Source organism: Anas platyrhynchos, chromosome 2 (assembly GCF_047663525.1).
Source record: "Anas platyrhynchos isolate ZD024472 breed Pekin duck chromosome 2, IASCAAS_PekinDuck_T2T, whole genome shotgun sequence".
Lineage (NCBI taxonomy): Eukaryota > Metazoa > Chordata > Aves > Anseriformes > Anatidae > Anas > Anas platyrhynchos.
Genome location: NC_092588.1, coordinates 113,431,036 through 113,445,782, shown reverse-complemented (window position 1 = coordinate 113,445,782; position 14,747 = coordinate 113,431,036).

Below are 14,747 nucleotides of genomic sequence, written 5' to 3'. Positions count from 1 at the left end.
TTTGAAAGCCTTGCCTTGATCAGGGCTTGATTTGTTACCGCAACTCCATTTTGTCACCTCTTAATGTCAACTTCTCATTGATTTCACAGTAACTATGGAATCATTAGTTACTATTAAATCCTTGCTTTCTCCAAGCAGCAGGTACCTAAAGTAGCAAAAATAATACACTTTTGTCAAATATAAATCCTGAGCATTCTTCTGAAATTCAACCCATCATGAACAGATGGCTACCGCACGGGACTTATTTCTATGGTAACCTGTGAGAGTGCCTTCCTGTAGGGCTTCGGGCAAGTTGCTTAAACCTCTCTGTCCTTGTTTTTTTTTACAACCGTAGTCATAATACTTGTCTCATAGAAGAGGTATGTGCTCCAAACAATATTTGGAAAGTGCCAGGAGGCTCTGTGAAGGAACATAATTGTAATTTAATGAGGGTATTGTCAGCACCTCCTCCAAAATTCTCTGGATCTAAGTCAAGCTTTATATGCCCCATCTCAGGAGTCTGAATGCACAGTGCCCCTTGGAAGAAATGACTGTCATTGGTACAGGTTGCCAATTACATGACACGCAGGAGAATAAATAGTTTGTAATGGTGTAGTGCTTGGGAATGTGTCAAGCATATTTCCTTTGCTGGAATAATCTGTAGGTGGCAAGAGGACCTCAGAAATGGTTCAAAGACACACATGCAAGACACTTGGTAAAGGGGGTTTTGTTTTTCCCAGCCCAAATTCTCATGACCTAGAGTGCAGAGAATGACCTCCGATGGCACTGCATGGGGTGGCTGGCAGTGAGGCTACACAGGGCTGACGTGAGGGGGTTAAGGACTCCCTGCCGTCAGAGGTGCAGAGCCACGCCATACCCTTTCTGCACACCTGTTTGAACTTTGGGGTCACCTCAGCCACCAAGGATCCTGGTTCCAGTGAAAAAGAAAGCCAGGCATGGGCTGAGCAGGCGGTGGGCTGTCTTTCCAAGCTGCTTTCATCCTGGCAACAGGTCCCCCCCAACAAGCTGATGAGATATTCCCTAATTCCTGCCTAATGCTGAAACAACCTCCCTACCTCAGAAAAACAAACCCAAATGCTGAAAAAACAAAACCAGATTGATATAACTATATTGGTCAGTAATTTGTTCACCAGAGAAACTGATAAAAGCCATATTGCTTTTGAACTGGCTGCTTGTAGGAGAACTTCATTGTACTTGAAGTCCCTTGTCCAGAGCTGTGATTCACAGACATTTTGTATAGCTGAGGACATATTATGGATTTGAATTGTAAGGACACCCTAACTATGGTTCTGCATATAGTTTTGACATGAAATTTGGTCATTTTGAAAGAAATGTGTCTGAAGAGACTGTTCAGCCTATCTCTGCCCCCCACCCAGCACATTGTGTTTGGAAGGGGAAGATACGGGTGAAGCCATTTCAGAGTCAAGCCCTGACTTTTGTGTACTTGCATTTCTTTTATATTGCTGGGTAATTTAAAGTGACACATGGAAAAAAAATACAGTGTTTTATCAGCTCTCTGTTCAAGCAGGTGGTGCTGTATTTTGTATAAAGGACAGTGTTTAATTTAAGATTTCTACCGTAGCAGTAATTCTGAATGACAGCATTTGTATTAAAAGAGCTGCTCTTCCTAGCAGCACTGTTATAAAAATACTGAAACAGTAGTGATATTATTATAGATCTGCTTCAGTAACAAAAGTTGTACTGTAAGAAAATCTCTGATTTAGAAAATCTTTGCCATCTTTCACGGGTGACAAATGTTCCCTCAGTTCCTATACTGCTGCCGTTGGAGCCTCACGACATGAAGAGCTCAGAAGCAAGCAGCTGTGTACAGTAAAAGCACAACATGCTGTAGTAGCTTCAGCAGGAGCAAAGGTGGCAGAATCCGGCCTGGAGCAGTGTGCAGGGTAGCAGCATAGAGAAAACAGCTGGGAGCTAGGCTGTGTTTTCCTGCAGCCCTTTGCTCACCAGCCCCCAGAGCAGTGTGTGTGTGTGCATGGGGGCAGGAGGGACATCCCTCTGCTCCCCCAGAGCCCCCCAGGCAGGGAAAGGCCCCTCTGCTGGGGGAAGAGCTTAACGTGCTGCTTGCCTGAGTCAGGAGGAGCACCAACATGCTATTAGTCTGCTCCTGAAGCCGACGGCTTTCCCATGCGGTGATTCAGTGGTAACGAGCAGCGTTGGCTGGGACTGGAAAGGGCGCTTCGTTCCTTCTTTCCTTCTCCCCCATCCACTCCCCGGCGGCAGGGACTGGGGCTGACACCAAGCTCTCAGATGGCTTAAGGTGTTCTCCTCCTCTGCCCGTGCACTGCATGGGCCTGCATTTCAGAAGACCATCTACCTACATGTGAATGATGAGATATGATTGACCCCGATCCCATTACACTTCCTGATCCCAAACAATTTTGATGCAGTTGGAAGCCACAGCCCGTAACAGCCATTTCAGCTTCCCTGGGTTTTGTGGCAGGACATTGAGTGGTTCACTTGTAGGAGTCCAAGTACACGTTGTGGTGGGCTGGGTTAGGGGCCAAGAAAGGCATTTTATGCCAAAGTTCATTCATCCTTTCTCCTCATATTGCAGCTAAGTGTTTTTTTAATTACGCTAATGTTTTTGTATTGTGACATTGCCTCACAGGTCACCCCACTCTCCAATTACTGCTTGTGTAAGAAAGTGCTTCTTGACATTGCCCTCAATTTCTTTTTACTTTATTGCCATTTGTGCTTATCTGTGATGGAATGAAAGTATGAACCAAGACTGAAATTAGCCATTAGGATTTTTATGTACTTTAATTAGTATTCTTTTAAGAAAATTCAGTTCTCGCTCTCTGTCTTTTTTTTTTTTTTTTAATTCTGGTCCATATAAACCAGTTCTTTCTAGCCTCATAAGCTTAATGTCTTAATTTCCAAATTAACCTTCTCAATTCTTTTCTGAATCTTTCTGGTGCCACAGTAACATCCTTACAATATGGTGACCAGAAATTAATGAGTAATTTATTTCATCTTCATCTGACAACATTTTGAGTACCAGCCTATACAGGAAAGAGTATTTCTTTTGAAAGAAGTGCTGCTGTGGCCTACCTGAGATCTGTTGTGGAAGAGAGCTAAGTTTAGCTGTACACCGCTGGGTGGTGAGGAGCAAATTTAAAAAAAGGCTGCGTGACCAGACTGAGAAGCGGGGACAGGACACCGTGGGTCACTCTGCTCTTCTCATCTGTCACCTCACTCAGTGGTCACCGTGTGCTTGAGGGGAAGTTCATGAGGGAAACAATCAAAATGAATTTAGTAAAGTTTATGGGTTTTTCATACCTGTCCTATCCCATAAAACTTAGATCCTGAGTTCCCTGGTGACCCCAGAGCTCACACGGTAGGATGGCTCCAGAGGAGGCAGGGATCAGGGAAGGGTGCAGGAGAGGTTGTCAGAGGTGTGACTTCTTGCACGTCGCTCTTCCTTTCCACACCTCAGGGATAAGAGGACAGGGAGGAGGGAGAAGGGATCTCCTTCCCATCTCAGACCACCTGGGCTTATTCCCAGAGGGGCTGTCCCTTGGTCAACTCATCAAATGGCATCTCAAGGAGTTTTCTTACCCTCTTGCTGACTCCCAGGGTGCAGAACAGGTTAGACTTGCTTCAGCAGTGGGGAAATTGGCCAACAATAATTAAAAGTGATTGCCAGCTGACACCGAGGCTCCACATTACTAGTTTAAATGAAGATACTTTCCATGGACGGTGATCCTTGCATACCATAGCACAAGCTATTGCATGTAATTAGCTTGCAGAAAAAAAAAAACATGACGTGCCAAAGGAAATATCAGCCAGGAAAACACCAGCGTCCGTGCCCTCCCTCAATAGGAAGAGGTGCGTCCTGTAAACCAAGTTGGCTTTCTGCTGACGCAGAAATTGAGTGCAGGACCTGGTGATATTCCAAGGCCAGGACAGCCCAGGCTCACCCCTTGGAAGTGCCCTTCTGGCTAAACTACTGAAATCATAGCTTTTGTATTAAAACATCTCTCATCTCCTTCCCAGCCGAATAGTCAACTTCATTTGCAGTCAATGTAGCTTCCTCAAAGCAGGGTTAGCTATGTCGGTGTCTTTTCTGATGCATGTTTGTCCAAGCTGTTCATAACTACCTTCCACATTGAGGACACCACCACCTGCCTCTACTCCAGCACTTACAGCAGCCCTGCTATTACAAAATGCTTTCTAATGTCTCGCCTAAATTGTCTTCACTGCAATTTAAACCCATTTCTTCTTGTTCTGCCAGAGCAGTGCAATATAGTGTTTTTTCCAGTTTTTCCTCATAAGTCATGTTTTCAAGACCTTTGATTATTACGACTGTCTCCTTTCCATTTTTTCCCCCATATGTTTCTTGAAGTCCAGTGCTCAAACCTGAACATGGCATTCCTTTATTACTTAGGGGAAATGAACTTTCCATTTATTTCATTTAATCTAATTTACTGCCTGTGTTTTGATTTGGGGAAAAGCCTCATTCACGATTTTTTTAAACCTTGGGCTGGATAATAGAGATATCACTGTCAGAAAAGGATATGCTTGTGCCTGGCAGCTTTGAGGAAGAGGCAAGACCTTGGGAGATCAAAATCATATCCCATCCATCTGTTATCATCCATCTTCTGCAATGACCAAAAACAGCTTCCACCCAAAGTTACCGAGCACAAGGCTTGCACCTTCCTGCTGGGACAACAAACCATGCCAAAGGGAATAAGAAACAAGTCACAGTCTGCATTAATTTACCTTATGCAAATCAGTGCTGTGAGGTATATCTAAACAGTGGTTGTAGCATTCCACTGCCTGTGCTGTAAAAGAGATTTACCATGTAGCTACAGTGGCTGTAGCTCTTCCACAGCAATATAGAAATACATAGAAATCTTAGAAAAATATGAAAAAATATATGATTATGTGTAAGTCTGCCTCTAAGACCCCCTCTAGGTGGAGGGCATTGCTAGAGTGAGTCGCCAACAAGAAGGCAAAAATAACTCAGCAATTCCAGTTCTGCACTGGATCCTTACATACACATACACAGATCTGCATATTGTACCCTTCCCAAATATTTTGACATCAGAAGAAGATATTTCTCCTCCTAGGTATCTGACCTAGAATGTCTCCAGAAAACTTCATGATCTTTATATAAATAGGATTCCTATCTGATATTATTGTACATACAATAACATCGGGGGTAAGGTAGATAGATGAAACACATTACAGGTGACACAAATCAAATACCTTGCCACTAGGAAGTAGACACCTAGGATTTTCTCACCAGTAAAACTGCATACCATTAGGTCTATGGTGCCTAAAATTTGTGGATGCATGTGCATGGAAGAAGGACTATTAAAAAATGTAAAAAAAAAAAAAAGGTAACTGTGAAGAAAATCCTTTCAAATAGTTTCTGTGGTGAGTATAAAAGAAACATACCCTGGTCTTTACGTCCTTTATGTTTTACACACCAGTACAGTCTAGGGACACAGACTATGGCAATGAGTGAGGGCACTAGAACAACTGTTTTATAGTACCAGATAGTTTATGATAGTTGTGCAGAGCACTGCAGATAAAATGAATATGCTACTAGACACTTAGATTATCCTTACAACTGGTTAGAGCAAGGTGACCTGGGCAGGTTACTGTGATCAATATAGAATTCTTACAGAAAACTTATGTGTGTATAGTGGCTCCCACATGAAACAAATTCTTCCCATGTTGCCCATGTAATTCAACTGCCTTTAATTCTAAATTGCCACTTTCAAGAAGAAAATGGAGCTGCATTTCTGCGGGTAGTGGATGTTTTTCTGCTTCTTCATTGCAAATACAACAACAGGCCACTGTTTTTGCTGAGCTAGCTGTTTCCTTGCAAAGTCAAGTCTTTATGTTTTCATTGGCAGGGCTATATTGCACATTTTAGGAGCCACAAGGAGCAAATCATGCTTTAGATTCCGTAACATAAGCGTTAAATAGTTCTGCACTGAAATACACTGTGGGTGCAATTAGATGTCTTTGCCATACCCAAATAAGTAAACACAGATCTTGGCTGTTTACCTAAGCCCCTGAGCAAGCCTGCACAGCATGGGGTTATTCATGTGGGGCAGCCCTGCGACATAATCCAAGCGAGGAAAAGCTCAGGGTCTTGCACTGATTTGGCAGGGCGGTCGATGGGTCAGCCCTGCTCCACACCCTACCAAAAACAAGAGCAGCAGAAGCTTGTGGCCTCCTTTCCCAGCCTGGCAGAGGGCTCTGAGGTTGGCTAGGGCTGTGTAAAGCCTCAGGCTGGTGCTGGGAATACAGTTCCTGTAATCACGCTGAGGGCAGGAGAAGTCTGTAGAGGTTTAACAGTGGCACCTGCAAGATGCACACTGCAGATGCCCTTTATAGCACTTTATAGCAGTCAATCTCCTCTACTTTCTTTCAGGCAACCCATGTGGTTTGATGAATTTGTTTCTTGGCCTATTTCAGAGACGCCTCAGATGGGAATTACAAAATTTTCCAGAAATGTCCCAATTTGGAGAATATTTTCATGGGCTCTAACTTACTGCCTCTGAAATCACAGTTGTCTGTAATCTCAAATTTAAAGTTTCAAGGAACCAAGGTTCTAGTGTTCCTTCAAGAGTACTGTCTTCCAGAGTTTTGAACTGCTTCCCTCCAGAAAGGAGCCCCATGGCAGCTTGGCTACCCAAAGACTCGAGGCACCCTTAGAATTATTTGCAATATTGCTGCAATATTCTTTTTCCCTGAGGAGGTGTCTACAAGAAACATGTTTTTTTTTTCTAGTTCTTCCATCCCCCATTAAGGCACTGCCTTCTTTTTCAGTATGCTTTGTTTTAGAATGAAACATTCAACAAATGTTTTAGGAACATTGTCATAGTTATTATCTCCTTCCTCAGCAGAGGCAAATCACTTATAAACATTTCCAGCTTCACTCCCCTTTGCTTAGATTAATGAACTGACCAGTACATCACTGCTCTTGGTGATAAGCTTCACTGCAGTTCAGGACGGAGTAAAACACTCCTTCCATGAGAGTATTATCAGACTGAAAGCCTGGTGGTGTATTACACAGTTTCTTTGTCTCTCTGTAATGCTTTTTCAACATGAGTCAGTTTTCTGGCACTGAGTCACCTACGAGTGGTGAAGAGTCACACACAAAATATACATATATTTTGTTTAACACTGGAAGCTGTGCCATCAACTCTTGTGATTTTGTCCTCAGCCTCACGGGATCTGGGCTGGTTTCAGATTTTTTGAAAGAGACAGTTATCCCAATTCCTTGTCTTCAGAAGTTGTGACATTTCCCTAGACTAAATAAACAGTCATCTCCCGTTGCTTCTGAGGTGGTAGAAGAGAACTTCTGCTGGAGGAGCTGCCTGCCATGTCACTGCAAACTGTGTGGAAATGACACTGCCCATGGAAGGGAAGGAGGTTACCTACCTCCATGGCTTTTCATGGGTACCTCCTCAATATTCTTCTGGACACTATTTCTCCTGCTTATGTATCATCACTACAGACACATGCTTCACTCTCAGCTGCCTCTTCCATTCTCCATTTCCTATAAGTTTATGCCTCGAGTTCAATCTTTGGGCTGTGAGCCCAACTGTGCATATATAGAATAATCTCAAAGAAAAGAGAAGATGACAGGAGATGCTTAGAAAAAACAGAGAAGGTAGTCTAAAGAAAAATGGGTTTGTCCTGGATCAGACTTTCTAGAGAAGCACTATGTGGGAATATGAGTGATGTTATGACTGGATAGATGAAGGAAGAGAGGTAAAGATGAGAATAGTGGGGAGTAAAGTAATATGAGAATCCCCTAACCCCAGCAAGGAGGCAAGAAGAAGGGAAGTGTCCCAGCTGCGAAAGAGGAAATCTGTATTTCTATAAGGATGTTTCAGAGTGAATGTTAACCTTCACCATTCATGTACACTTTGAAGATGAGCAGTGAGCAATGCCCTCCTAGAGACTTGAGAAAGTGGGTCAAAAAAAACATGATGCTCAAACATATATTTCTTTTTTTTTTTTTTTTCAGTCTTACTGATGGTCAAGTGATTTACCAATGCCGTATTTGTGCTTAGGCGTGTCAGCACTGTGCTGAGCAAGAAATGCAGTTAGATTAAGGAGAGCAGGCTTTGCCTTCCCCTCCCATGTCTGGTTCCATGTTAACTTCAACGAAGAATATCACCTACCTCATAGGTGGAGGTAGCCCCACTCCCATGCAATGGGGAGAAGGACAAGGGGAGCTGAAATTTAACTACCTCAGCATGGACACCCAGACGTCTTTCCAAAAGGCCCACGTCTTTGGGTGGGGAGAGCTCTCCATGCATTCAACATAAAGCCTTGCTCTGCCAAGACCTCTGTGAATAACCCACCCTCTCCCCACCTCCACCTGCAGCTGCCAGTGGAAGCTGTGGGTGCTGAGCCCAGGCAGGGTCAGCCCCATTCCACATTACCCATGACAAAGCCCCATGTTTTCCACCACATCCAACAGACGCCTGCAGAAACCAGGGGCCAACATCAACCTAGTGAAGATGGAGCACAGAGATTATCTCCCATTTTATGGGCACTGCCATCTGGCATGGATGCACATGTGGGAGATTAAACATGTAAAAAAGCCATCAGTGGCAACAACAACAACAAACGTTTCCATAATAGTTCTTTTTCTGTCTCTTTTTTTTTTTTTTTAATTTTTTTTTGAAGGAAAACACATTGACCGTCTAATTTGGATTCATAAAGGAAACCTATTAATGAAAGGCTTCAAAGAACTGTCTCAGAACTTTTAATCAGTAGTTGCGTTTTAGCATGGAAAAAAGCAGAGGGGGCTGGGTGGTGGGCTTTTTTTTTTGTTGTTGTTTTTTGTAGTTTTTGTTTAAAGCGACTGACTATTTGAAAGCGGGCTGGGCGAGGGAGCCCAGCGGGGAGCCTCTTCTCACCCACCTGGAGAAGAGGCCCCCTGAATGCTTGTTTTCATTAGCATGGGCCTCTCTGGCTCTTCAAAACCCTTTCCACCGGTTGCCAAGGCAACCTGGAGCCGTATTGCGGCACACGGATGTTGCACATCAACTGGTGTGTTGCACTTAACTGAAATAAATAAGCAAATAAACATGAAAAATGGCCATGGGCCAAATAAGGGCACTGTCTTTTATCATGGACATCTAACATTTATAGGGATTTCAAACACTCTACCAGGCATATCAGCAAAGAGGTAGTTGATCAAAAAAGGAAAATGCATACACACGCACAGCCAGTTCTTTTCATTTTAATGGGTCTTCTTACTTGAATAAGGTGAAAGGAATTGGGTCTACAATATGCAATCCCACTTGCGGGCTTTGAGTTATATTTTCATGCCATTCGATGGCTCTCAGCTGGGCCTGTTTTTTCCAGCAGGTCTCATCTCCTGCTTCAGCATCAGCAGCTGTGCTTTCCCACCAGACCTGGCCACCACCCAGGCTACCCGTGGAGCTATGGAGCGCTGAAAAGTAACCTCAACAGCATGTTCTGAAAATCTGTCTTTCAGGATCAAGTGTTCCTGGACTCTCACCTGAGTCCTTATTCTGTGGTGATACGTCCCATAGACACGGGGATATGAGGGAAGGCCATGGGCCTGAGGCCTTGGTTTCCAGGCAACATGAGCAACCAACCAGGTGGAGAAGGAGAGTGTTTGGGGAAATACCACAGGCTGCATTTAGGGGTGAGTATCAGCACCTACAGCCATGCTAGCAAGGAGGTGTGAGGGGAACGGCTTCCACCGCTGCCTGCACGCAGTCCCCAGCATCAAGGGGTAACAGCTGCAAGACCTCTTCAGATAGTCGGAGACCAGCCAAGGAAAAGCATTGCCTCCCTGGGAATGTTTGTAGTAGGTCCAGCTAAGTAGGACTGCAAAAATAGTTTTCCTTTAGACTCAGGAAGGGAGGTGCTGGCTGCAAATGCTGGCAGGGGAAGAGGGAAGGGAGTGGGGAGGAAAGCACCATGAGGAGCAGCTCTGGTGTGCACCATGCCATGCTGTGCTCTGCTAGCAGTCATCAGAGCAGAAGGCAGCACCAGGAGCTCAGCAGGGGCAAGGCAGCAAGCTTCTTGCAGATCCTGTGTGTTGTTGGGAGTAAATATGAAAGCTGGATGTCCTCAGCAGGGGCCACGAAGGACTCTTGTTGTCTTCAGTGGAGTTCATGCTTCCCCCAAGGTGACGGAGAGAGATGCCATACCACCCAGATGTGGTCATTTTGACTGCATGTGCTTACAAAGTCTTTGCACACCGGATAGAAGTACAAGCTCTCAGCCCCTCACTAAGTGCCCTCATTACTCCTGTGCAGTGTACACCAAAGGGCGTTCTCTAGCCTCTCATCCTCAGTGCAGATCATGGGTGTCCCTGCTGCTTTTGAGCTCCATTTTCTCAGGGGACTTGCAGTGTTAGCAGCTCCTCTGGCATGCAGTGGCATGATGGTTACATTATTTTAATCTCTCAATCATTATTGTAACACAGACCTTCCAAATGCAGGGACTGAATGGCCTTATGGTACCAAATGTACATATGCACACATGGGTACATGTGAGTGTATGCATACGTGTGTATAGAAAAATGTGTATTACTGTGTGTCGCATTATATATTTATTTATCTAAAAGATATACAGTTTTTAAAAATTATTTTGCAAATCTATGTGCAAACATATAATGTCTTTAAAATACATATATATCTATCAGATTTACAAAACATGCCAGGTATTTGTTGAGGGCTGAATCTTCAGATGATGTATTTGATTCTAGTTCATATTTTTATTTCACTTTTCTTTTTATGTAAGCTGTTACCTGTTTATTTAGGACTTTCAAATATGTAGCTATATATAACTGTGATTGCTGAAATGAGTGTAAACATCATTAAAAAATGTATCTTCTTTTGCAAGCTCTGTAACTGTCACAGTCATAAATACACAAATGGAGATGATGATCAGTCATGGGGGTACTGCAAAAAAAAATTTAAATCTGACTTGCCCAGAAGTACTTGAAGCTGATCGTGGCAAATGCATCTCATGTAAGCCAAAGACTGAAAAATGGGTTTATAATGAGGGCTCTAAAATTCTTAAAACATTATTGTCACAGTTAATGCCTAAGACCTCAGAAACAGATGGAGCAGAAGGAAAGTGCTGTGGAACGAGCAGCAACGTGCACCTTGTCTGGGGTCCATGCTGCGTTTGGTTTTAATACCTGCATTTTGCCCAGATCACCTGCATTACTTCACAGGTGTCTTAAGAAACATAAGGAAAAGCTTGTCTCTCTCTGACATGTGTGATGAGAGCTCCTTGGGACTGATACCACCTCCACCCATTTGTGATAACTTCAGTTCTCACAAGGTTCCCATTACTGAATGGTGCAGGTGTGTCATAGTCTCTCTTGCAGCCTGATTTTCAGGATTTGGTACTGGTTTGTCAAGGGATCCCCAGCTGGTCACACCTGAGCAGCAGCCTGCAGCTAGGGAAGTTCTCAGGCTGTACCCTTGGAGCTGGGGATGTAGACCCAATCTACGCAAGAAGGGGAGTGTGATCTGTAGGGGGCTTGCTTGCAGTCACACTGGCAGAGAAGTGAATTAACCCCCACAGGTGTTGCTGAAAACAAAAGACCAAATTTTCTGAGCTGCTGCAATAAACATGGTTGTCCAGATCCCCAAATCCCATTTGTAAAACCCATTAACTGCACCAGAGCTATGCTGATTTGAGTCAGCTGAGGACATGGCGCAGTGGAAGAGGACAGGGTTGTAGCGTACGTAATGGAGTACACCTCGTCCTGCTCCCTGGTGAACATCTATCAGGTTCAGCAAGGCTGTAATGGTGCATATTAGAGGATGTCCAGCATGATCTATGGAGTGGTTTAAATTGCATCAGACTTAGTGTGGCCTCTCACACTTCCCTGAATGGGGGAACTCAATAATTCTGAGCTACCGCAGCTCTGAAAAATTGTGCCCGTAAATCTCTTCCTCATCCAACTCGTTGTGTTTCCAAGGATGATTGTGGTGCAGCTGCATCAAATATGCACCCTACAAAGTGTGCGGTTGAAAGCAGCAGACTTTGTGTTTTATACACGGTACGCAAGCGTTTCACTTCACCTTTAAGGAACAAGCTTCATTTCACCAATCTGTTTTTCTGGTAGTACATCTGTTAGGAAGAAAAAGGCATATGGGTCTGCTCTGAGGAAAAGCAAACTCCTCTTGGCAAGATCAGGTCCTCGAGCCTGATAGCACCAATTCTGTCTCGCATAAGATGAGGAGCAGAGAAAAAGAGGAAAAGGCCTGTGCACCCCTCCAGCCCTGTTTAAACTCAAGTGCGGGAAGGGGCAAGGGGAAGAGGAGGAAACCATATGTCAGCTGTCTGTAAAAGTATCAGATTAAGCTGATAAGTAATCATTGCTCAGCGAGTAGTGTGCTGTTGGTATTAATTAGCCTCCTTTCAAGATCAGGCATGAGAGGAGAGAGCTGCTGGATCTGGCAGTTTATTTACTGATTGTTCCCTGGTTGTGTTTTTTAGGTGTTTTGGGAGGAATAGAAGGGGTATTATCCTTCTCATAGAGCTAAGGGAATATTGCCCTACAATGAGGAAGGTAGCTATAGACTAAGCTGAAGAAGAAAATGGAAAAAAAAAAAAAGCAGCAAAAACCCACCAAAACAAAACTGAATGATGGTCTCTGTTTCTGAGGTGGACATGAGACAAATATGCGGTGACAGAAAGAGAGGGATTTCATCATGCCCTGGTTTTGGTCCTTCTGTCTTCAACCCTCCAACATCACCTCGCACTGGCAACCTGTGGAAATCAATGGAACAACTTAAGGATTAGGACACTTGATCAGCAATGCACTTAAATATGCACTTAACTTAAACATCTGAACAATCCCTTTGAATTCAATGGCTGCACTCATGGAGTTAAAAATAAGCCTGCTGTTAAGTGCCTTCATCAGATCAAGGTCTAATTATTTACTCTACGTGAGTAGTTCCAGAAGAACTTGGGTCTTTGCTGTTTAGGTTAGTAAACTTGAGAAAAATAGCCTATACTTCTAATTTCTGTAGTGGCAAAATGAAGCATACTTTTTAAAAAGGTAAGCACTCTTAAAATCTTTTTGCACAATGAAACCTGTGTCAAATGGATTAAAATAAAAAAGAAGATAGAGAGATTTGCTAAGTAAGGAAACCCAAAAACTTCTGTAGACAAAGAAATTTTACCAGAGATCTCATGGATGCTTTAAAGGGACATCTTAAGATGAGGCTTCTCTTTTGAAGGCTATCATTTGCAGTTAGTCAGTTGCTACTTCTGGTTGGATTTGAGATGGATCTTCAAGAGGAAATCTTAAATGAATTAAAGAAAAAATGTAGTGACCCCAGATTCATTTCTGAGTATTGTTTCTGCCATTTAAGGAAAATCTGTCCCTGTACTTGAAGCCTCTCCGAAGCCCTATGCTGCATATTATGTCCCCAAATAAGCATAAACAAGTTTGTGCTCTGGGTTAGGACTGTGCATCCCCTATTGTGTGGGGAGGTGATATTTACTCAATGAAATCAGAACTGGGTGGTGCTGTGGAAGAGCTCCTGTTCACCCACGTTTCTGCTGCCCCAGGGCTTTGGGGTGCTTGGGCAGCTCAGTGCACGCAACCGCCGCGCTCGCGGTTGACCGCAATACAACAGGCTCTTACCTGAGGTATGGAGCCTCCAGGATTAGTCCCAGGTACGTGCCCGAAAGGGGAAGGTGGAGACATGAGTGAAATTTCTTTGGAAGTTAATGAAATATTTGATTTCAGTAATAGAGATGAGCTTTTTTTTTTTTTTTTAATTATTATTTTTGGCCTTCCTGGCCAGAGGCTTTCAATCAGAGTCGGTTTGTCCCATCCTCACTGTCGAGGCCAGGGCTCATCTCACAGCACATCAGGCACTTGGTTTCCAGCAGCTGGGGCGAAACAGGGGCTCTCCTGGGGGTGATTCACACCGTAGGTGGGCTGAGATGTCCTCGGGAGGTGCCTTTCTCCCTGCCTTGACTATAAAGGGATCGAAGGGCTGTCAGTGCTCCAAACTTAGCCACCTCAACCACGTGCCTACAGCACGATTGGATGAATCCAGGCTTATACATATTTTCTCTTCCCTTCAGGTAAAATTTCACTTTGCATTGACCTTCTGCACTCTTCAGCTCTCAAAGGCAGTCTCCAGGGGAGCACCAGGGCTCAAGTAGCAAATGTGCTGCAGCCCCATTTGCTGTTTACCCTGCAGACTGCCACCCTTGATGTCCTTCCCTCGGGTGTCTCAGAGGTGATTTCCAGGTTTGCATCCCTCACACAAGGCACTGGCACTATTAATATTCTTGATCACAAACACCAGAGAACCACAAGCAAAACTCCCACATGCTGAGAATAGCTCCAGTGCTAAATATAGGGGATTTTTTATGAATCTATTTGCCACTTCCATTACTCAGGGCAGAAATACATTATTGTAAGATGTCTAAGCGTTTTGTCATTGCTCACTGGCTGTGTCAAAATGTAGTTCGAACAGTTATCACTGTATTTCTGATTAATATTATAACAACCACTGGCTAATCACAGAGCCAGCAGTGAAAACTGCTCTAATCGTTATCTTTCTGGCTAAGTAACTTCCCCGTTATTTGTTGTATACTGCAGATTTTGGCGGGTGGGGGCTTTTTTTCCTTGTAATGTTAAATGTGAGATTTTATCCTCAAAGGAGTGATTATCTCAGAGCAAAATTGGCAAGGTTAAACACTATCTATAAAAAACATTCAGC